General features: G+C 41.6%; 1 protein-coding gene across 1 annotated transcript in view; it reads right to left on the bottom strand.

Moving 5' to 3' along the window:
• RIN2 (Ras and Rab interactor 2) overlaps positions 1 to 24386 on the bottom strand; it is a 252710-nt gene that overhangs the window by 202504 nt on the left and 25820 nt on the right. Inside the window, exon 2 of the mRNA XM_025399242.1 lies at positions 6772 to 6897. The gene's annotated coding sequence lies outside the window, so the exon portion shown is untranslated. The remainder of the gene's footprint in view (positions 1 to 6771; positions 6898 to 24386) is intronic.

Below are 24386 nucleotides of genomic sequence, written 5' to 3'. Positions count from 1 at the left end.
ACAGGAAGCTGGGGGAATAGTGCATAGTAGGTTTCTCCTCTTTCCTTCCCTGGAAAAATGGGTGGCAACGTACAGGATATAATCATGATGTTCACAGTTGTTTTTTAAAAAGTCCATCTCACACCAGTTAGAATGGCAATCATTAAAATGTCAGGAAACAAGAGATGCTGGAGAGGATGTGGAGTAATAGGAATGCTTTTACACAGTTGGTGGGAGTGTAAATTAGTTCATCCATTGTGGAAAACAGTACAGCAATTCCTCAAGGAACTAGAATTAGAAATACCATTTGACCCAGCAATCCCATTACTGGGTATATACCCAAAGGATTATACATCATTCTACTATAAAGACACATGCACATTCATGTCTATTGCAGCACTGTTCACAATAGCAAAGACTTGGAACCAACCCAAATGCCCATCAATGATGGACTGGATAAAGAAAATGTGGCACATATACACCATAGAACACTACACAGCCATAAAAAAGGATGAGTTCATGTCCTTTGCAGGGACATGGATGAAGATGGAAACCATCATTCTCAGCAAACTATCACAACGACGGAAAAACCAAACACTGCATGTTCTCACTCATAAGTGGGAGTTGAACTATAAGAACACATGGACACAGGGTAGGGGAGTATCACACACTGTGGCCTGTTGGAGGTTGGGGGGCTGGGGTAGGGATAACATTAGGAGAAATACCTAATGTGGATGACGGGTTGATGGGTGTGGCAAACCACCATGGGTCGTGTATACCTATGTAACAAATCCGCACGTTCTTCACATGTACCCCAGAACTTAAAGTATAATAATTAAAAAAAAAAAGTCCCTATAATTTGGGAAGGGGGCAGTGGCTCATGCCTGTAATCCCAGCACTTTGGGAGGCTGAAGCAGGCAGATCACCTGAGGTCAGGAGTTTGAGACCAGCCTGGCCAACATGGCGAAACCCTGTCTCCACTAAAAATACAAAAATTAGCTGGGTGTGGTGGCACGTGCCTGTAATCCCAGCTACCCAGGAGGCTGAAGTAGGAGAATTCTTGAACCCAGGAGGTGGACGTTGCAGTGAGCCGAGATCGCACCACTGCACTCCAGCATGGGCGACAGGGTGAGACCTCATCTCAAAAAAAAAAAAAAAAAAAAAAGGTCCCTATAACTTCTTCCAAGAATATCCTAACTTCTGAGTCCCATAGTTGGACTATTCCAAGATGAATCCTACACAGTCTGTCACAGTAATGGTGGGATTGAGGCCCAGTGCCCACAGTGGTAACCTGCTCATGTCACAGACTATATGGCCTCTTTGCCCTTCGTATCCCACTCCCCACTCCGTCATTGTGCTTCAGAGCATCCCTGCCCATATAAATACTCACATCCCAATTTTTGACCAAAGCTAAGTCTCATTGTAACAAATAGTAGCTAACACTCACTGAACACTTGAATGTGCCAGACGCCATGACACACAGGTAACTTTACTTCTCAGTGCTTCAGTTTTCTCATCTGTAAAATGAGGGTAAGAGTAGTGCCTGCCTACCTAAATAAACTAGAAAATCTAGCAGAAATGAATAAATTCTTGGACACAAAGGCCCTCCCAAGACTGAACCAGGAAGAAGCTGAATCCCTGAATAGACCAATAACAAGTTCTGAAATTTTGAGGCAGTCATAAATAGCCTACCAATCAAAAATAAAGCAAAACAACAACAAAACAAAACAAAGCAAAAAAACCCAGATGGATTTACAGCTGAATTCTACCAGAGGTACAAAGAGGAGCTTGTACCATTTCTTCTGAAACTATACCAAACAATTGAAAAGGAGGGACTTCTCCCTAACTCATTTTATAAGGCCAGCATCATCCTGATACCAAAACCTGGCAGAGATACAACAAAAAAATAAAACTTCAGGCCAATATCCCTGATGAACATTGATACAAAAATGCTCAATAAAATACTGGCAAACCAAATCCAGCAGCATATCAAAAAGCTTATTCACCATGATTAAGTCAGCTTCAACCCCAGGATGCAAGGCTGGTTTGACATATGCAAATCAGTAAATGTAATTCATCATATAAACAGAACTAAAGATAAAAACCACATGATTATCTCAATGGATGTGGAAAAGGCCTCCAATAAAACTCCACATCCCTTTATGTTAAAAACTCTCAATAAACTAGGCACTGATGGAACATACTTCAAAATAATAAGAGCCATTTATGACAAACCTACAGTTAATATCATACTGAATAGAAAAAAGCCGGAAGCATTCCCCTTGAAAACTGGCACAAGATAAAGATGCCTTCTCTCACCACTCCTATTCAACATAGTATTGGAAGTTCTGGTCAGGGTAATCAAGCCAGAGAAAGATATAAACGGAATCAAATAGGAAGAGAGGAAGTCAAACTGCCTTTGTTTGAAGATGACATGATCCTATATCTAGAAAACCACATTGTCTCAGCCCAAAAGCTTCTTAAGCTGATAAGCAACTTCAGCAAAGTCTCAGGATACAAAATTAATGTGTGAAAATCACAAGCATTCCTATACACCAACAATAGACAAGCAGTGAACCAAACCATGAATGAACTCCCATTCACAATTGCTATAAAGAGAATAAAATACCTAGGAATACAGCTAACAAGAGAAGTGAAGGACCTCTTCAAGGAGAACTACAAACCACTGCTCAAAGAAATCAGAGGTGACACAAACAAATGGAAAAACATCCCATGCTCAAGGACAGGAAGAATCAATATCATGAAAATGGCCAAACTGCCCAAAGTAATTTATAGATTCAATGCCATTCCCATTAAACTACCATTGACATTTCTTCACATAATTCAAAAAAACTACTTTAAAATTCACATGGAACCAAAAGAGTCTGTATAGGTAAGACAATCTTAAGCAAAAAGAACAAAGATCTGATTTTTAGTTTTGGGTTTCACATTTAAGTCTTTAATCCATCTTGAGTTGATTTTTGTATAAGGTATAAGGAACGGGTCCAGTTTAAATTTTCTGCATATGGCCAGCCAGTTTTCCCAGTACCGTTTATTAAATAGGGAATCCTTTCCCCATTGCTTGCTTTTGTCAGGTTTGTCAAAAATCAGATGTTTGCAGATGTGTGGTCTTATTTCTGAGATCTCTATTCTGTTCCTTTGGTCTATGTGTCTGTTTTTGTACCAGTGTCATGCTGTTTTGGTTACTGTAAACTTGTAGTATAGTTTGAACTCAGGTAGTGTGATGCCTCCAGCTTTGTTCCTTTTGCACACAACAAGCTTTCAATAAATGCTAGTTATTTTCCAGCAAGACTTGCTTATCCTTATTACTATCAGGCTTCTAAGCTGCATCTGCTAGGGTTGAAAGAACAGAATTGAGGAAAATAAAGAGGTAAAAGAGAATGAAGAGAAAAGGAGTACATTTCATCTTCATTAAGCCACTTTAAAATTCTCAGCCTGCTGATGGCAGTGCTGGCTAATCAGTGAGCAGGTAGAACAACAGGAACAATAAAGCATTCTCTGTTAATCATATTTAGTTAATGCAATTCTATCGTACTTAGGGCAGGAGAAGCCTGGGAACAAGAGAAGATAAAAAAGGGGTCTGGGGGAGAGGCTGGTTAGGTTGTGCTCCTTGGAGTATAGGTCTAAGGTATAGGAGGCATTTTCAAAGGACTGTGTCCAAGAGAGGATACATTGTTTGCAACAGGGCTCAGCAGGGTCTGGAAGACTTCATTCAGATGTGCAGAGGACCAGGGCTCACTCTAGATGGTGCCAGAGCACTCCTTGGGGTACCATGAAATAGGGCACAAAAACCTAGCTTTTGAGGGGGACTTCAGGACTCAGGCAAGGTGGAGAAGGGGGTGGGTCACTCAGTTGGTATTAAAAACTAACCATACCTAGCGACCCAGGTAAAAGTGGGGACTACCCAAAGGTGGCTGATGGACTGACTGCTTGCCAAGGAATTCTCCTTCAGTGATGTCATGCCTCCAGCCTGCTCTTCTATAACACAGCCTCACTCCAGACCTTCAGTCACACTGTGGCAAGGGCAAGGGAGGGAGGCCAAGCCCCAGGAGCTCTGGCTATACCTTTTGTTGTTGTTGTTGTTAAATAAATTTTGTAGAGATAGTGCCCAAGCTGATCTTGAACTCCTGTCCTCAAGCAATCCTCCTGCCCCAGCCTCCCAAAGGGCTGAGATTACAGACATGAGCCACCATACCTGGCCTGGCCATACTTGGTAGAGGCAGCTATTTCTGCCAAGCATGTAGGTCACCTAAGCACGGGGTGCTCGGGACAGGGCCCTGTGAAGTCACACGGCCTGCTCCAAATTCCACCTTTGACACTGCCTAACTGGGTGATGTAGGGCAAGTGACAACCTCGTAAGACTCAGTTTCCCCATCTGTAAAATGACAATAATAACAATCTGTATAGGGCTGTATAGGGCTGTTGTGATTATTAAATATGACAATAGATGCTGTGGTCATCAGTTCTCCAATGCTGTATATTGGCTTTTCCCCTCTTGAAAATATTTTTTGCTTGGATAATAACCTAGTGAAATATGGTATCTCAGAGTCCTGTGGCAGTTCCTGTTATTGTTTAGTTTACAACTGCATTTTACTGAAGTAATTTATTTATGAAAGTCAAGCATAGGGATGTTTTATCTAACAGGAAGGACAGAGGAAGTGAGAAATAAATCTTTGGCCTCAAAAGACAAACCTACAGCATCATGATAAGACTTCAGTATTTATACCTAGAACTATGCACTTCCTTACTCTGTCATCATTATTATCAAGAAAATTCACATCTAATGCTCTCTGGTGTTTATTTAACATGCATTTATTAGCTGTCTGCTCAGGTAAGGGTCTTTGCTAGAAGAAAAGAGGTGAGGAATAGGAAAGACAGACTAATCCCAGGCCTTCCCAAAATAAAACAAGGGATAGAGACATTGATCACAGAATCACATAATGATGCCAGGCGTGGTGGCTCATGCCTGTAATCCCAGCACTTTGGGAGCCCGAGGCAGGTAGATTGCAAGTTCAGGAGATCAAGACCATCCTGGCTACCATGGTGAAACCCTGTCTCTAAAAAATTAGCCGGGCACGGTGGCGGGAGCCTGTAGTCCCAGCTACTTGGGAGGCTGAGGCAGGAGAATGGCATGAACCCAGGAGGCAGAGCCTGCAGTGAGCCGAGATCGCGTCACTGCACTCCAGCCTGGGCGAAAGAGTGAGACTTCATCTCAAAAATATATAATAATAAAATAAAATTTAAAAAACACGAATCACATGATTATTTTACATGATAGGGAAAAGAATATTGTGTAATATGAGCAAATACCACAGGATTTAAATTCATGGAGGGAAGGTAGACAGCTTCCTGAGAGAACTCTACATTTAAGTCAGAACAGGAGGCATCCATCCAGGGTCCAAATTAAGAAATAGAGCAGCAACATATTGTGCAGAGATAGTTCCCTAACATTTTTCTCTCTTGTTCCTCTTACTCTGCAAGGGTTTGCTTTCTCTGAGAGCAGTTGTGTCTACAGGGCAGCTAAGGCCCAGATCCCAGCTCAGAAAGAATGTGTAGTTAGAGCAGTGGTGAACCTCACAAGCTTGAAATCAGGTAGCCCCGGGTTTAAACTCCAGCAACACATTCAATAGTTGTGTGGCCTTGGGTAAGTCAGTTTATCTCACTCAAATTCTGTTTTCTTACTTGTAAACAAGTGTAATGATATCTTACACTTAAACAGTGTTGCTGTGGGTTTAAATGAGACAGCTGAAAACAACAGTGTTAATTTTGCTCATGAATCTGTTATAGGGGCAGGGCTCAGCAGGGACGGTTCAGCAGGGACAGCTTATTTCTGCTCCATTCAGCATCAGTGGGGGCAGCTCAAAGGCTGCGGGCTGGAGCCAGCCTTCTAAGTCCCATGTCGTGGGGCTGTCAACTGGAGCACCGACATGTAGCCTCTCTGCAGGGCCTGGCTTCCCAGAAACATGGTGGCTGGGTCTCAAGGACATGTATCCTAAGAGGTTTAGAGAGCCAGGTGGAAATCCCATCCCTTTGCTAATCAAGACTTTGCTGTCACTTGGCATCACTTTGCCACATTCTTTATGTCAAGGCAGTCACTGTGTCCTGCTCAGATTCAAGGAGAGGGAAAATAGACCTCTCCGCTTGATGGAGGAGTAGCAAGGTTTTGGAGGAGCCATCACTGTGACCTACATTGAAAAATATGATCTGCCATAGTGGCCTATACTGATATCCCGTTGATGCAATTTCCTTTCAGTGTGAAGATTTATAATTCCATGAAAAAAAATCTACAAAAAGTAGAGAAGAGGAAGCAAAGTGGTGGGAACTGAAGAGAAGTAGAATCATTACTGCCACATCCTCTTTCAGTTATTGCCAGGTTCTTTGTACTCAGAGGTGGTGTCATCCCTCAGATGGGGCAACAGCAGTGCCCACCTCATGGTGGTGGTGTGATAATTGAATGAACTAACCCATTAAAGTGCTTAAAACTGTGCCTGGCCCATGATGAGTGCTCTGAAAATGTGAATGGTTTCCCTTTATGCTCATGGGCTCCTAACTTGTCCTGATCTTGATGTGGCCCTGCTGCCAGTGTATCATGGACAGAATCCCTCAGACAGCTGGAAAACATCCTCCCTATTGCTCTGTCAGAGCAAAGTCCCTTCCACAGCCACATACCACAACTATAGCACATGATATTCCCAATCACACTGATGAGCTTGGAAATGAAGGAAACGCTGGGGTGGTGCACACTGGGTTTATGGTCTCGCTGCTACGTACCCCTTCACGCCAGCATCTCTTCTCCTCTCCCACTGCAGTTCAGCCTGACCTCCCCAGTGTTCTGAAGGGCTTGCACATTTTATCTTTTCTGGTAGAAGTTCAGAAGTCCAGATCTCTCGTCTCCATCTACAACACAAAAATTGACCATTCAGAGTTTTGTATGTATATTAAAAAAACAATGAACCACCACCCAGAGGACTTGCTTCCTAGCCTGGCTCTGGGAGGAGACATTGCTAAATGAGAACACAGTGATGGCCTTTCCTTCCCATTCCTGGTCCTCTACCTTTGGACGAGGAAACCGAGGAGCGAGATTTCTTTACCAGAATGCCCTGTAAACCCCTGTGCCAATGCTCAGATTTAAAAAAACTCTCCATGGTCTTTCATGAATGGAACTAATCAACAAGCATCCTGTCTTCCCCACCAGTTAAGTGACATTTCATTTCTTTCCCTTATCCTTTGCATCACATCGCTTCCTACAAAAAGGATCCCGAAATCTTCCAGTCTAGGATTCTGGAGATGGGACTAATAAGAATAAGAAATTCCTATATTGCCAGGTGCAGTGACTGGCATCTATAATCCCAGCACTTTGGAAAGTGGACGCAGGTGGATTGCTTGGGCTCAGGAGTTCGAGACCAGCCTGGGCAACATGGTGAAATCCCGTCTCTACCAAAACTACAAAAAATTAGCCAGGCATAGTGACACACACCTGTGGTCCCACCTACTCGGGAGGCTGAGGTGGGAGGATTGCTTGAACCCAGGAGGCCAAAGTTGCAGTAGCAGAGATTATGCTACTGCACTTCAGCCTGAGTGACAGAGTAAGACTCCATCTCAAAAAAAAAATTCCGTATTATCCTATATTTCATTTTTAACTGTTTGAATCAGTATCCTAGGCCTTTTCAAAATTACCTAAGTACATGCATGAATGCAGTCACCTTGCTTGAAAATGCAAATATTAGATCAAATCTCAAGTTCCCTTTGACCATCACCATTAACTCCTATATCCTTGGCAGAAGTGGGCATTTTTATAATTTAAATTATATCTTTCCAGATTGCTTCTGTGCATTCCAATATCCAATTACACATACACACGCACACACACAAACACACACGTGTATGTGTTTCTTTTCTAAATATATGTTTCTCATGTGCTCCATTCTCCTGCTTATTCCATCCTCAGGATGTCCTATCAAACTCCCAACATCGGTATAAGAAGGTTATCTCATTCTTTTTTTCCCATTGCTTTCCCAGTACTTCATAGGCTTGGCTCCTCTGTCAGGCTCTATAACTGGCTTCTGACTTCCCCGCCATCCCCTCCCCCGGAACTCTCACACACAGATGCACACACATCCCTTCCTTCACGCCTGGGTCCATGTTAGCTTTCTGGCTTGGAATATCCTCCCTGTCCCTCTCCTCTTCCTTGAGAAGATTCAGCTCTTGGGCTGGGATGCAACATACTTGGGCTTCAGTCCCAGATGAGTTGCTCAGGCAAATTACTTAACCTGGGTTCTTACATAAAAAATAGGGTAATTGTAATAGCATTTATTATACTTCAAAGCATTGCTCTAAAGATTAAGTAGAATAATCCATAGAAAGCATTGGTCCATTGCAGGTTATTTAGTAAATGCTCAAACAATGTGAGCTGCCACCACCGTCAATGTTAGTGATCATCATCACCGTTTTTCAGGAATCATTTAAATCCCACTTTCCTTCTTAATCCAGATTTTCCTCTGAACCCCTGCTTCCCACACAGATAGGACTACTCAAAATCATCCCAATAAACATTAAGCTACGTTGACATCACTTCACAATGTCTTCTAATATTTACTAATAGATAGGCCTTGGATTCAATTTACTGCCCCACTTGGTATTCAGGGCGAGCTTCACAAATCACACAGAGTAAAGGGAGCCAGTGAGTAAAGTAAGGTTATCCTTTCAAGGCACAAAAATGCTAGGGGTTCTTCTGTTGCATGGTTTATATTATGGTGTCAAATAAGTATGTACAAATAAAGTAACTAGGTGTAAATGGCTTATGTTCTTGTTTTTACATAGTTATAAAACCAAGCACAATTGTAAATTATATAAGAACAAGAATGCAAATTAATATAATTAAAAGTAACTCAATTAATGCAAGGGATAATGTTTTCCTGAAACTAAGTCACTCCTGCAACATAAATACGGTGGGGCTACATATTCTAAGAGAGGAAGGGCTTACATGAGAAACAAGTCAAAAATTACCCTGACAGCTAATTTGCTGTGTGCAGAGGCTCATACTAGTGATAGGTATTTATAAACTGAGACCACCTGGGGGAAGAGCAGACTCCAGTGCTCTGCGTCATGCTGATGCTGGGACACTCACTCGCTGAGTGGAATGGTAGCTGAAATTGCTCACACAATTCAAATTATTCCAATCTCTTCCACTCTCTCTTTGAATTCTCCCACTACATTTCTCTATCTGAATTACTGGGCAGCTTTCATTCATTCGCCCCCATTACACTGCATTTGGCCTTCACTAGGGGAAAACAAACAAACAAACGAACATTGACTATGTGTGAAGCCTCCTCTGGCCATCTTCATACCTTGCAACAATCTCAGTTTATGGGACGATTTGGCCCCAAGGCAAATTAAATAAACTCAAACTCAGAGGCAGGCACTGAAATTACTTGGCAGAACTTGGTCCCAAGGCTCAATTCTTTGGGGATTCTCCACCCTGGCTGCACACCTGTGAAGCTTTAAGCAAGCTCCAAGCCCAGAGTACATCCCAAATCAATTACAGGAGAGTCTCTGGGGGTGGGAACCCTATTTTTGAAGCTCCTTGTGTGATTCCAATGTGCACTGAAGGTTGAGAACAGGGATCTATTGATTCATAGCTTTCAAACACGTTTGACTTCCATCCATGGTAATAAATATATTTCACAACATGATCCATACCCAGGCATAGACATACAAAACAGAAACAAACATTTTGTAGAAAAATACTTAACTGTTGCTACCAGCCATACACTCTAATATTATCCATTTTTTTCACTTTTATTTAAAACAACCCTGGATGTACCCAACTTCACCCCTTAATGAACCACAATTCACTAGAGGGTCATGACCTACAGCTTGAAAAACACTGCTCTAGTTAGTCCAGAATGTAATTTGATTAATTAGTAAATGTTATCCTTGACATGAAAACATACTGGATTTCAGACATTCCAAAGGAGGATATGTGGATCCCTGAGAATAAGTCCATATAGAGGCTCATTTTGAAAATCTTTACTATGGACCAAATCCTTCATTTTACAAAACAGAAAAGGTCAAACTCCTATATACCATTCCTCCTGGATGTGTACGTGCCTGTGTGTGTTACACTTTGCCCTAACCTACCTTTCTTTTCTTTTTTCTTTTCTTTTATTTTCTTTCTTTTCTTTCCTCCTCTCCTCTCCTCTTCTCTTCCTTTCTCTTCTCTTCTTTCTTTTTTTTAGAGACAGTTTCATTCTGTCGCCCAGGCTGGAGCGCAGTGGTGCAATCTCGGCTCACTGCAAGATTACTGGCTGAGCCACTGCGCCCAGCCCTTTGTTTCATATTTTCTTGTGGCATTTTATCTATTTGAAAAATCCTTAAATGATGACATTGTGGATCCTTAAACATAGAGCTCCTGGAGCTTAGTGATGTTGCTTCAGTGTGTGTTGTTTGGGGGTGCTGGTCTTTTTTTCCTTTGCCCATGATGCATGGGGTGGGTATGTGCATTTTAACACTTGTCGACTGAGTTTTAGCATTCTAGGATATATTTCCAATTTGGATTTGACACAATGGCACTCTAAGGAGGCTGAAAAAATGCTCATTTGGTCTTATAGAGAAGGGGATTTGCTGTCACAAGCAGGATCTCAATAGTTAGGCTGTTTTCCATACTAGAACCTCTTCTAACATCAGACTGTATTGTTTTAGATCTCTGACACCCTTATCTCATGGGCAAAATAGAGGGTAATAAAAGCTGATCATAATATCTAACTTTCATTAATATTGCTTCAGTAGCATCCACAGGTATTTAAAACTAAGTTTTCTGAGGACCTGAGGGGAAAAAAACTCACCAGGCAAAATGCTATCGGTCAACTTCCAAACGGGTTTTTACTTTGAAAACTACAACAAACAGTCAAACTCAAACAATCTAAAAAATAGACACAAAACTGAACTTGCACTGAATATGTATGATGTATGTTATAACATCTTACAGAAACTAAGATATCACTACAAAAATTAAAACACTATAGCCACTTACAAACGGTGCTTTTCCATAAGAAGAAATATAATCACCTATTAAAAACAGAAACAGACTGACTGAGACTTCCCTGCGAGTCCGGGTTAAGCAGCTGGAACAACTTGGGATGCTGTCCTGACCTTCCTGGGCCAGTGTCACCACATGTGTACACAAGAGCATTTCCTCAGCAAAGTGCCTGTGCTTTAAATGGGTTATTGAACTTTAACAGGGTTGTGTTCCTAAGAGAAATGCAAATTCATTTAAAACTTACATTGGTTTCTCAACAAACCAGAATTTCTCTAAAGACAAATAACGTGTTTCTACCTTTGAGAATTCTAAATTGTCTTAAATTTTAATTTAATTTTTCTATGGAGGAAAGCCAAATTTATGAAGGGGATTGTCTTGATCAGAACTATTCATGAATTAACCAATTTTGATCAAACATCTAGTAGGTGCGAGGCGTTGTGAGAAATTCTGAGTCGCTGTTCTCATCGGAAACCTTGAAGTCCTTATAAAGAAATTTATAAATTAAAACCTACAAGGTAATAACAGGTGGAAGAAAATGAAACACCAACTAGGTTTAATTTTTCTTAATCTAGTAGTCACAACTCTAGAAACTGAAGTAGTTGCTTATTTTTCCACATATTTTGATAGCATCATCTAGAAGGTTCATATGTACGTTATTTATCATTACCTAGTATCACTGAATCTTTTTTTTTTTTTTTTTTGAGACAGGATCTCACCCTGTTCCTTAGGCTGGAGTGCAGTGGTGCGATTTTGGCTCACCGCAACCTCCACCTCCAGGGTCCAAGTGATTCTCCTGCCTCAGCCTTCCAAGTACCTGGGACTACAGGCACCTGTCACCACACCTGACTAATTTTTGTATTTTTAGTAGAGATGGGGTTTTGCTATGTTGGCCAGGCTGGGCTCTAACTCTTGACCTCCAGTGATCCACCCACCTTGGCCTCCCAAAGTGCTGGGTTTACAGACGTGAGCCACTGTACCCAGCCCACTGAATCTTTTTGAAGATTTGCACATGCAGGCCACTTGCTGGGTGTCATTTTGAAATGCTGCTATTGGTGGAGTTCATCTCTCACTAAAGCCTTTCTTTTCTATTCTGTACATGTTGACCATAGATGCACTATTCTTTGGATCCTTAATTGTGATCTTGGGTATATTATTTTCCCTGATCTTCTCTTAAAGGAGGTAAAATTGGTTCAGTTCATCCTGCCTTAGTGTATCCAAGCTTCACAGATGAAAAGATTCAGTAACCAGTTTGACTGATTTTCATTAGGTACTTAATCCTGCCCGTGTTATCTTCACGATGGGACCCCATCTCTGGTGTTGGCTCAGGCTAAGAATTTACTCACCCAGCTATGAGCTTTCTCATTTCAATTCCCTGTACTTCTCTATCTAGCAACCCTAGCAATGAGTCAGTAGCTACCATGGGGAACCCAAATCTAGGCTTGTCTAGTCTTTCCCCACAGCTTTTCCTATAAAACGATGAATTCCCAACCTTAGAAAGTGTTAAAACATTGTTCTGTAATCCTAATAACCTGGAAACTTTGGAGTTATTCAAAGTAAAATAAGATTTTTTGTGCAAGATTTCTAGAGCATCTCTGCTAGTATAATCTAACAGGGTCAAAGAATGTTCCAGCATCTCCCTAAACCCTTTGAGCTTTCATTTGTGAAAGCCTCAGGATTAGGCCAGCTGTCAAGATAGTGCCCTGGAGTACTTACTTTCTCCCTCCCTTTTTCCTTTCCTTTTTTTTTTTTCCGTTAAATTAATCGTATTAGAGAAAGGCATTGCCATCTCCCTCTCTGGGGTAAGAGAGAGAGAAAGACTAACATTCAAGGGAAACCATGCTATTATCACAGGAAAGCCCCTCTATGGCTGAGCCATCCAACACAGCAGCCACGGGCCCTGCGTGGCAATCGAGCACCTGAAATGTGGCAAGTCTGAATCGGGATGCTTTGTAAGTAGAATATATGCTCCAGGTTTTGAAGACTTAATCCAAAAAAAAAAAGTAAAATGCCTCAATAATAAATTTTCATATTGATCATATGTTGAAATATTGAATTAAATACAACATCTTATCAAAATTAATTTTACCTATTGCTTTTAACTTGCTAAAATGTGACTACAAAAAAATTGAAAATTACATAAGCAGTTCTATTGGACAGTGCAGCCTGATCGAATAATTCCCAAAGTCTTACTGGTCATCAATACCTCTTGGCTGAGCTGGTGTATTTCTGTATTCTGAACACACAGACACACATACACAATGCTATATTCTGAACATCACACACACACACACACACACACACAGTGGCTGCTTAGCCTAAAATATCTTGCCCTCTGCAGCCATCTCCTGTTACCATCCTGCCCAACCTTTAGGATCCATCTCAAAACATAATAGGCAATTGCTAGCAGGTCTTCAGAAGAGATTCCATGCCAGGCACTATGCTGAGCCCCCTCCTCCCTCAAATCACCCTGGCAGCCTATGAAGGTGAAATAGAATGTGCTCATTTTGTAGCTGGAAGAGGTGAGGTGACCTGCTTAATGCTATGTGCTGATCAGTGGCAAAGCTGAGTCTTCTTCGGCTTGTCAATCATCAAATCATCTTTAGCCCCTGTGGTGGCTCTTGCCTCACCTCCCCATGTGTGCTCTAAGTCCTCAATGGCAGGCACCCCTTGCTCCTGTGAGCTTCGCTTCCCTCAGTTTCCAGACCTTAGTTCAAGTGTCTTTCTCACAATACCCATCACTCATTGCATCCTATTACCACTGCTTTGACATTTTGTTTCAGGCACATGATACCCTCTGATGACCCCGGTGGATTCTGCTCTTGTTTAAATGTTCATGAGAAATGACACTATGAGGTCTCAGTCAATATTTGATTAAGGTAAAGCATGTTATATACTTGATTATCTTCCTTTACCATCTTTTAAAACCATATATTTTTGCTGTTAAAAATGGGAATTAAGTGCATTGATGAGGGTGACCATTACAGACAGGCAGATCCTAAAAAGCCAAGCCAAACCACGCCGGCTGGAAGTGTAATTTCCCCTGTGGTAGAATTTGACACTGAAGACCTTCACAGGCAGTTCCTCTGTCCACAAATAAGAATTTATTTCTTTCAGCTCATACTGTCAACTTGACCTTGTCAACTGCTCTGGCCATGTCCCTGGAAGGAGTCCCACTTGTCCTTCCTCTGCCCCCAACCATGGAAAACAACCTGAGAAAAAGCTGGATGGGGGAGGGAAGGGAAAAAATTACATATTTCCTTTTCAACATTATTAAAGGAATGAAGATAATAATTATGGGTAATTCTAAAACATGAACATTTTAGGTAAGTTTAGATGACTTTATTCCTTACCTGTTGCCTGAAGTGGACACAATACAGGCAAATAAAGCCTTGCTAGTTGCACTAAGACAACCTCAATGCTGATTTTGCATGAGAATATGAGCATTTCCTCAAAATGCCTCCTGTTAACAGTTCTAGGAATACTTATTTCAAAGAATAATTTATCTTTGGAAAAAGAAAGTAAGGGTCCTATGAAAAATGAGGATTTATATGTGTTATATTTTTCATTCCCTTTCCAAAGAGTTTTGTGTAATGAAGAAAATCTAGATTACTTTAAAATGAACTTCTTAGTTAACTTTCCTCAACTGATGGTCTCTGCTTTCCCTGGAGAAGTCATGTTATTGCAAGTTTATGAAGTTTTTCTCACTTCTACGTAATAATATCTGAGGCAGGGGGCACGTCTCCTCTTTGGCAGATCAGGTATTGTTTCAAAGATCAAGCTAAGAATTTTGTTGACCTTAAACTATCTAAGCCTTAGCACTATAACTCCCAAATCATATTCTTTGGTGTCTTCTTAAATATGTAAGAGTAAATTAAATAACATCCACAGAATTGTATTTTAGTTATTTTCTCAAATAAATTCATTCACTTTTTTGGAAACCTTATCTTTAGAAATGACCAATAGTTTCAGAAATACATATATATCTGTGATAATTTTCCAATCATTTCTAATTCTCTTTTTCCAATTAAAGAAATGGGACAAGTAATTCATTTGTTTATTCAATTTCAAAACCACTTGCTGATTTTGTTCAAGGTCTAAGCTATACACTACAGGAACGCACATGAAGTCCTGTTTTTCTATGTGGGCCATCTGAAAGAGATGCTGAAGATGAGTGTAGTTTTGGCTGGGAAGTGTAGGAAAAGGCATTTTCATTTAGACAGGACCACTTGGTTTAAAGCAGCTGTGCCAAGGTACAACCATTAGAACACTGGTTAGCCCTTGGAGCATTGAGGATTCACATGGAAAGGCAGGCCAGGTCACAGTCTGGACAAAGGGAAGGGTTTCCATTTTACAGTGTAAACCAATGGAAGCTGGTGACCATCTCAGAGTAGGAGTGGAGTGCTGGAGGTGGAAGGACCACTTAGGGCAGGTAAGAGAGACCTGAACTAAGGAATATGATGGGCTTGAACTAACAACAAAGGTGACAGACATGAAGAAGGGCCAGATAAGGCCACCCAAAGGAAAAGGAAGTTGGGAGGGGGAACTGGTTTGGGCAAGTGGATAATTATTCTATTTTTATTAATTTTTTTACTGCTGGGGTCACCCTACGTTGCCCAGGCTGGCACTGAACTCCTCTTGGACTCAAGTCATCCTCCTACTTCAGCCTCCAGAGTAGATGGGACTACAAGCACAAGCCACAGAGCCCAGCTTATCCTATATTTAGATAAATTAAGTCCAACTTGAAAAGTCCAACATTAGTTGAAAAATTAACAGGAATAAATGGATATTTTGTATTGGGATAGAACCTCCCCTTCCCTAAACCTACATACACAAATAGAGAACGAAGGCTGAGTGGAGTAATAGCTGCCCCCTAAATAATAAGGCTAGAGATCAAGTTATCTGAGTGGGAAGCAGGCAACCTGACTTGCTGGCCTTGTAAGACTGGGGCTGTTGCTGGTGTCAGTGGGTGTATGATTATTTCATTTTTGGATAAATTGAGTCTGAGGTTTCCAGGGAGATCCAGATTGAGAAATCCAAAAGGCAGTTGAAGAATTACTAGAGACAAATGAATAAGTCTATATTCAGAAAACAACACATCTACAACGAGGGAAATGATGGTGTATAGAGGCCAGATCACCTTCAAGCCTTCTGTTTGATTCTGGGTGCCACATTTTGATAGAAATGTAATAAAATTGGGGCCTGTCAAGAAGTAGATAGAAATGAAATATGTGACCATGTTTAGGGAAAAATGTTTGAAGGAATCTTGGATGATTGACTTGGAGAAAAGAAAAAGCAGGGAAGGCTCTGTCATGTGAGTGGAATCAGACTTGATCAGTGACATATAAGAGGAGAACCAAAGGGCAGAAATTAGAGGAAGACAAACTGTAACTAGAGATAAGGAATCTCTAGCTAGCACTTTGGGATTGGTTGATTTTCTCCTCATCAAAATATTAAAGCACAGACTAAATAACAACCCCTGGGGATACAGAGAGGGGATTGAAGCACACTGCAGGGAACCAGGCAACAGTTGGATGTCCCTGAGAGCCCTATGACGCCATGGGAGGAGGCAGATTGGAACAACAGATACAAGATTAGAAGCCACCTACAGGGAGCAAGCAGTTAAAACTACAAATAGGTAAGATGCCCAAGATACCAACTGTAGCAAGAGAAAATAACTAAACTGCAGAAAGAATCTTGTACAAAATAAAATAAACTAGCCGAGATAGAGAAATCATAAAAGACTAGGAAGAAAATTAAGAGTGTCACATAACAAAAGACAAGGGAGAGGAAATTCTATTGAAGTATAATTAACGTACAGTAAAGTGCAGACGTCTTAAGTGAAAAGTACTAATTTAAAAAATCTTTGCATATTCCAAATTCATGAAGATATTTCTCTTATATCTTTTCCAGAAGGTTGTTTTAGTTTTAACATTTAAGCCTATGATCCATCATAAAATCATTTTTGTGTATGGCACAGGAATCAAGTTTTATTTTTTTCCTCAGGAATATCAACTGACTAGCACCATCTGTGGAAAAGACTCTTCTCCCACCTCCACACCTGCTTAATTGGAGTGTAGCCTTTGTTGTAAGCCAAGATACTGCATTATCTTGTAGATCTGTCTCTGAACTCTCACTTCTGTTCCATTTACCTATTTGTCTATCCTTGTTCTGATGCCACAGTCTTCATTATGTAGCTTTATAGCATGTCTTGATAATTGGTAATGTAAGAGCTACAGATTTGTTGTTGTTCTTAAATAAGGCTTTGAATTTTATAATTATTTTTCAATTTCACCTACATTTTGGAATTAACTTACCAATTTAAACAGAAAATAATTCTGCTAGGACTTATTTGAAATTCTGATGAATCTGTAGATCATTTTGGGGAGAATTGACATCTTTAAAATATTTCAGTCCATGAACATGGTATGTTCTTCTATCTATTTAGATCTTCTTTAATTTCTCTCAATGTTTTGTAGTTTTAGTGTGGTGTTCTTGCACATCTATTGTTAAGTTTATTTTTGTATGGTACTGTAAATCCCATCTTCTATTTAATTTTCTACATGTTACTAGTATATTAACTCCTGAGTAATGGCAATTTTAATTTTTTTTTTGAGACAAAGTCTTGCTTTGTTGCCCAGGCTGGAGTGCAGTGGTGCCATCCCCGCCTGCTGCAACCTCTGTCTACTGGGTTCAGGTGATTCTCCTGCCTCAACCTCCCAAGTAGTTGGGATTACAGGTGCCTGCCACCATGCCCAGCTAGTTTTTGTATTTTTGTTTTGTTTTGTTTTTAGCAGAGACAGGGTTTCGCCATGTTGGCCAGGCTAGTCTTGAACTCCTGACTTTAAGTGATCAGCCTGCTTCTGCCCCTCAAAGTGCTGAGATTACAGGCATGAGGCAATGCACCCAGCCAGTTCTTATTTTCTAATTTTAATAAGATTTCTTTCTTTTTCTTGCCTTAGTGTCCTGGTAAGTCTACCAGTACATTGTTGAACACAGGTGACAGAGTGATAGGTGCTATAAGGTGAGAGTGAATAAAAGTGATAGGGCACGCTTGTGTTATTCCATACATCAGAATGAAAGCAGCAAGGATTTCACCATTCAATATGGCTTGCACATACCCTTTGTCAGATTCAAGTGGTTACCTTTCAATGGTAGTTTGCTGAGATCACACGAGGTATTTTTAATCTAAATGTTAAATTCTACAATAAAAACACAATAACTTACTCGGAAATTCAAGTTAGGAAGGGGTGTAGTTCTTCACACTACTGATAGAGGAAGTCTTCCTCTATTTGGAAAAGACTATCACCTTAGACAGATGGAGTAGATCTGAGATTGTCTTGTGTAATGCATAGGGTAGTAACACGGTCGCCAGTAACACATGCTTGAGCCAAGCAATTTAATCTCTGAACTGTCTATCCTCCCCTTATTAGATCTATGTCTCTGGATCTGGAGCTTAAAATACAAAATCCAGAGAGCATAACATAATGATAACACTAGCTACTACTTATTGAGCACTCAGTATATGCTTAACATTGTATTAAGCCATTCATGTCTATTATTTCATTCAATCCTTGCTATAACCCTCATAACAATAGAAGAGGCAACAAAGGCATGAGAAATAAATTTACTTGCCCGTGGTCACACAGCCAGTAAGTGAGGGAGCTAGGATTCAAACCGTCTGACTGCATGACATTAATCACTACACTTTTGCCATCAGGAATAAAATCTTCTCCCTCTAGCCCCCCATTTGAGGTAATTTCTCTCTCTCTCTTTTTTTTTTTATGACGGAGTCTTGCTCTGTCGCCCAGGCTGGAGTGCACTGGCTTACTGCAACCTCTGCCTCCTGGGTTCAAGCAATTCTCCTGCCTCAGCCTCCTGAGTAGCTAGGATTACAGGCACATACCACCATGCCCAGCTAATTTTTGTATTTTTTAGTAGAAATGGGGTTTCACCATGTTGGCCAGGCTGGTCTCAAACTCCTGATCTTGTGACCCGCCTTGGCCTCCCAAAGTGCTGGGATTACAGGCATGAGCCAACGTGCCCGGCCAGTCTTTCTCTTTATTATGGCCTAGAATGTTAAATATGTTCGCTCACCATAGAATTAGCTTGAGAGCTACCCAATGTTGGGCTTTATTAGAAATCCTTGAGACCAGCAGCCACATTCTTAGTCCCTATGTCCTTTTAGCTTTATCCCACCCAGAAACAAAATAAACAGCTCTCTCCAGTACCCTATTCTATCATTTACTTTCACCAAAAGCAATAGATACATAAAGCTTTGCAAATGCAAAAACAGAAAATCACTGGAAAATAACTCAATTCTTTTCCACTGGAAGGGTTAGCTTGTAAGCTAAATCTAGAGAGGAATATAATTCTTCCCAAAAGAGACATGTCCTGTCCTATCAACTTCCTCTATAAAAATTATCCAAAACAACACTACCGCAAAAGGTGTTAGGCACAGTCACAATGCTTTCCCTAGAAATGATGGCTTCATGCATCTTTATGCTTCAGGCATCCTCATTATCTATTGCTATATAACAAGTCACCGCAAGACTCAGTGGCTTAAAACAATAACCATTTTATTATTGCCATGGTTTCTGAGTGTCTGGAATTCAGGAAGGGCTTGGCTGGGTAGTTCTGGCTCAGAGTCTCAAATGTGGTTGCAGCCAGATGGTAACTGGAGCTGGAACAAAAGGCAGAGTGTGTGGGGGTGGGGAGCAGGAAGGTACTGCTGGAACAGCTGGAGACTGCTAGGGCATCTCTCTCTTTTTTCATGTAGCTTCAGGGCTTTGTCATGTGATCTGTTTGCCTGGGCTAGTTTGGGTTTCCTCATAGTATGGTGGCCTCAGAACCTGCTTGCATGGCAGCTCAGCACTCCAGCAAGAATGCACCAGACAGCAAGGTGAAAATTTCATTATCTTTTTCTTTTCAAATTATCCTCAGAAGTAATGCAGTATTATTTTTGCTGCATTCTATTGGGTACAAGTGAGACACAAACCCACCCAGACTCAAGGGACAGGCATTCAACTTTACCTCTTGATAAAGAGGTGCCTAGGAGAAGGTGTGGGATGGGTGATGACATTGTGGTTATGTTTAGAAAAATACAATCTGTCCCACAGACTGAAGTTAGTAATGCACTGGAAATGTCACAGAGGGGAAAGCCATTCCCATTCTCATTTTTCACATGTATAAACCAAGGCAAAGCATTTCTAAGCTACTTGTGGTCACACAGAGGCAGGGAAGAAACTATCATATGTGTTACTTTGACTTATCTACAACTTTAATGATGAATATAATGTATGCAAATTACTTTTTAAAGTAGAAAATATAGCATGATTTATTATAGTCATTCATTATAATTTGGAAACATCTCTGAAAAGTTTATCTCTGAAAGTTCGACATATTACCAAGGAGAATGAAGCTCTCCTTGGAAAGTTTAATCCACTCAACTTGATTTTCCCTGGGAAAGTATTTGGGTATTTCCTACAGTCTCATATAATAGAGAACTTGGCAAGTAAAAATGATAGCCAACATTGGCTTTTCACAATGTTCCCCACTGAAATAGCCAGTACGCTTATGGATAAGAAATGCTTGCCATGGGCTGGGGTTTAGAAAACATAGGCCGGTGGATGGGAAAAGGCAACAGAGAAAAGGTGCTAAGTTCTGGTCCATTCACTTTCTGCTGAAAGGATGTCCCGTCTGGCAGCACAAGTATCTGCAAACTGAATTTCTCCATGTCCTCTCCGGAGTTCAGTCAACTCTCATTTCACATCGTCCTGGGTTTTGCCCATTTTAGTTCTGATTTTTTTTATTAAAGGTTGGGTTTTTTAACATATGCAAATTCTTATGTTAGGACATTTAATTAGTGTTGGAATGCCATTACAGTTTTCTTTTGCTCTGGTGTGTGTGTGGGGGGGGGGTGTGTGTAGAGGGGTGAGAACATTCACTAGCTGAAATGCTTAGATTCATAAAGTCATTTCTTCTGATTGCAGCTCTGCTTGCACGTTGTCTGCCACTTTCTGCTCTTTTTGTCATCTATTTTCTTTATTGGATCGTGGGTGAGTGTTGATGTAGGCAGGGGACAGTGTGTGGGTGGCTAACTAGGTTTCTTGATTCAGACGCGCCCTCTATCGTTGACAGAGTGAAGTGTAATTTCTTCATTGTGCTTACTCTAGAAGAGGGGGAGCATGTCTAATTTTCTGGTTTTCTTTGATCTGTAAAGGACCCTTTATTTTATTCTTTTTGTTTTCTTTCTGGATATCACCAAGTTTCCAAGGGGCAGTTCCCTTCCTAGTTTCCCTCGTCTCTCCCAGTAACCTCGCCTTTCCCATGGCTGTAGCCTCCAGTCTCACACTGTCTGGTACTCCCACTCAGGATAGGACCTGTCTTTCCACGGGTGACGTGATCTGGGCTGCATCACCCCAGGCTCTGCACACTCCTGCCCATCTCCACTTGTCCTCTGTGGTCCCCGCCCAACGCTCTAGACAGGGGCGGGCTCCGGAGCCTGCCTGACTGGACCTGGGTGCTTCTCTCACTACTTACAGGACATTTGAAGTCTGTAGAATTTTGTCTCTTAGTAATCCTGAGGGCTTGTGTAAACAATGGTTTTATTTGCTCTATTTGTTGATTTGGGTAAATTTTTTTAAGTTAAGGTAAGAGATTTGGATGTAGGCAACCACCATTATTCTACTGAAACTCAGAGTTCCCTATGCGTTTAAATAATAATGCCATTTACTGTGCTAAAACATCCACTTACCCAGATCTATTTGCTCTTCACAATACAAGCATTTCTTAGTACAACAGTATATATAGCTTTTTAAACAAGGAACCCTTTGTAATAACTAACATGCATACACACACACACACACACACACACACACACACACTTGTTTAAATTCCTTTCTGACCACTATAGTATACTTGAAGCTAAAATTCTTACATATCATCAGCCATCACCAAAACAAGCAAACTTCCTACCTCAACTACATCAGCAAAGGGCACAGCGCCCTTGATAGCATCTGCTGTCCTGAATAAAACTACAGGTTGCAGGAGTTACTGGCAAAGCCACATCTGATTTTCAAGTTGCCTTGGGGTAGCAGGCAATTTGCCAATTTCAAGCAGCGCCATCCAGTGCCATGTGCCAGCCCTGCTCGGACACACTGTGTCCACCAGTGTCTCACTGTGCTAACCTGGCCTCCGCCCCGGAGTAGACACTGCAGGTGCTGCTCGCGTCCCCTTTTCCACGACAGCCTGCTGGACTCCACACTGCCAGCATCCCCGTCTCCTTGCCTGAGGGTTCCTCTGGCTCTTGGAATGAGCTTTTCCCAGGGAGAGGCCTGAAATGCTAGGAATCAGTTCCCAGACCCCAGTAGCCCTCAACCTACAACTGATGAGAGTGAATGTGAACACCTGCCCTGCACCTCCCACACCTCCACCCCTAGTGGGACAGTTAGCTCCCCGGCAAGGGTAAGCTCTAGCTGTCCACGGGGTAAATGATTGATAACACTCTTCATATTGTTGCCTCACTCCCCTGCCCCCTCCCCACTTCCCTAGGGGTTTCCTGGGACCACTCTCCCAATCAACTACTTGCATTCTAATCAAATCCTTGTTCAGAGCCGGCTTCGGGAGGAATTCAGATCAACACAGCTCCCCAGCTCAGGGCCTCACCTCCAGCCACCCAGAGCCTTTGCCTGGACAGGAATCACCCAGGTCAGACACTGGAAGACAGCCTCAGCCGGGTCCCCATCCAAACAGGGCAGGAATGAGAGGGGGCTTTGGATGTGACGTCCACAAACCTGGGGGTCCAGGGAAGCCCATGAGAAGGCCTTGACGGGAGTGTGCAGAGAACCCTGGTGTGGCCATGGCCGAGACTCAAAGGGGCAGTGATGGGGAGGGCCATCTACAGTCCATGACAAAGGCCTGTGCACACAGTAACTTCTATGCCGATGTTTGTGGGATTAATAAATGAGCAGGAATTTAGTTTGAGAAAACCGTATGAAAATAAACTCTGTTAAACACGGAATGTTTTTCCAGTTACCACTCTAATGTAACACATATTTGTTGTGTTATGATCTGATACAGCAACACACGACCACCAGGATGAGCAAGAGTTGGGATTTATAGACTCCTACCCACCACCACCGTGGGGCACTCAAGAGAACCCACCGTTGACCATAGGCAGCCGCTTCTTTGAATTCCTGGGTGGGGTCACATACTAAAAGGAGAGATGGAAATGGTTTGAGCTTTTCTTCATACACTCACTGTCCAAAGCTGCTAGGCATTCTGGGCTCCCCACCGTTGCAGGCCTGAGCTGGGCAGCCAGCACACAGGTAGGCAGGAGATGCGGTCAAACGGTCAAACACCTGTTGAATGGCCGTGAAGTCAATACATCTGTGTACCAGGGAGGAAATAATTGTCTTCATAAATGTCTTAATAATTAAGACAAGGGACAGATCAACCTGGGTAATACTTTAGAAGAGGCCAGACTGGCACACGAAGCTGATGAGTTTGGTTCATGCCAAGTAGCAGCAAGGGAGGCATTTAGAACACAGGAGAAGATGCACATTTACAGGCAGAATCAGGCTTTTTCCAATTCTTGGGGACATCAGTTAATTAAATCAGCAGTTATTTTTAAACTTTGTTATTCAATAATAACATTTTAATAGTTAACTGTGTTTTTAAGACAGTCTCGCTCTGGCGCCCAGGCTGGAGTCCGTCTCAACTCACTGCAAGCTCTGCCTCCCAGGTTCAATGGATTCTTGTTCCTCAGCCACCCAGGTAGCTGGGACTACAGGCGTGAATCACCAGGCCTGGATAATTTTTGTATTTTTAGTAGAAGCGGGGTTTCACCATGTTGGCCAGGCTGGTCTCAAACTCCTGGCCTCATGTGATCCACCCACCTTGGCCTCCCAAAGTGCTGGGATTACAGGCGTGAGCCACCATGGCTGGCTAACATTTTAAAATACATATCTCATGCCTGACATTGGCTTAGGTGCTAGGCATATGGCAAGGAACATATAGACTTGATCTGGACCTTTCCTTCAGGAGTTTTAGTGGGAAAGACAGACCAATCTAGTGTGATCAATCCACTGGATATTTCATGAATAATTCTCCATTCAACTTTGTCTGATATGTTCCTGTGGATCCCGGTCATGTGCAAGCCCAGATAAGGAAGGGTTAACCATCTTGGCATTAACACCTCAAACAATAAAACAGATTTTTAAATTAGGGCTTAATTTAAAATGTAAAGCCAAATTACACTACCTTAGTAACCTATCATGGGAAATGGAACTGTTCTTTGATGATGCATGGTCATCAATAACCTTCAGTACATATGTTTTAGGTTTTGTAT

This window comes from Theropithecus gelada, chromosome 10, assembly GCF_003255815.1.
Source record: "Theropithecus gelada isolate Dixy chromosome 10, Tgel_1.0, whole genome shotgun sequence".
Taxonomy (NCBI): Eukaryota; Metazoa; Chordata; class Mammalia; order Primates; family Cercopithecidae; genus Theropithecus; species Theropithecus gelada.
Note: the sequence above shows the minus strand (reverse complement) of the source record. Positions and strands in the feature narration are given on the sequence as shown.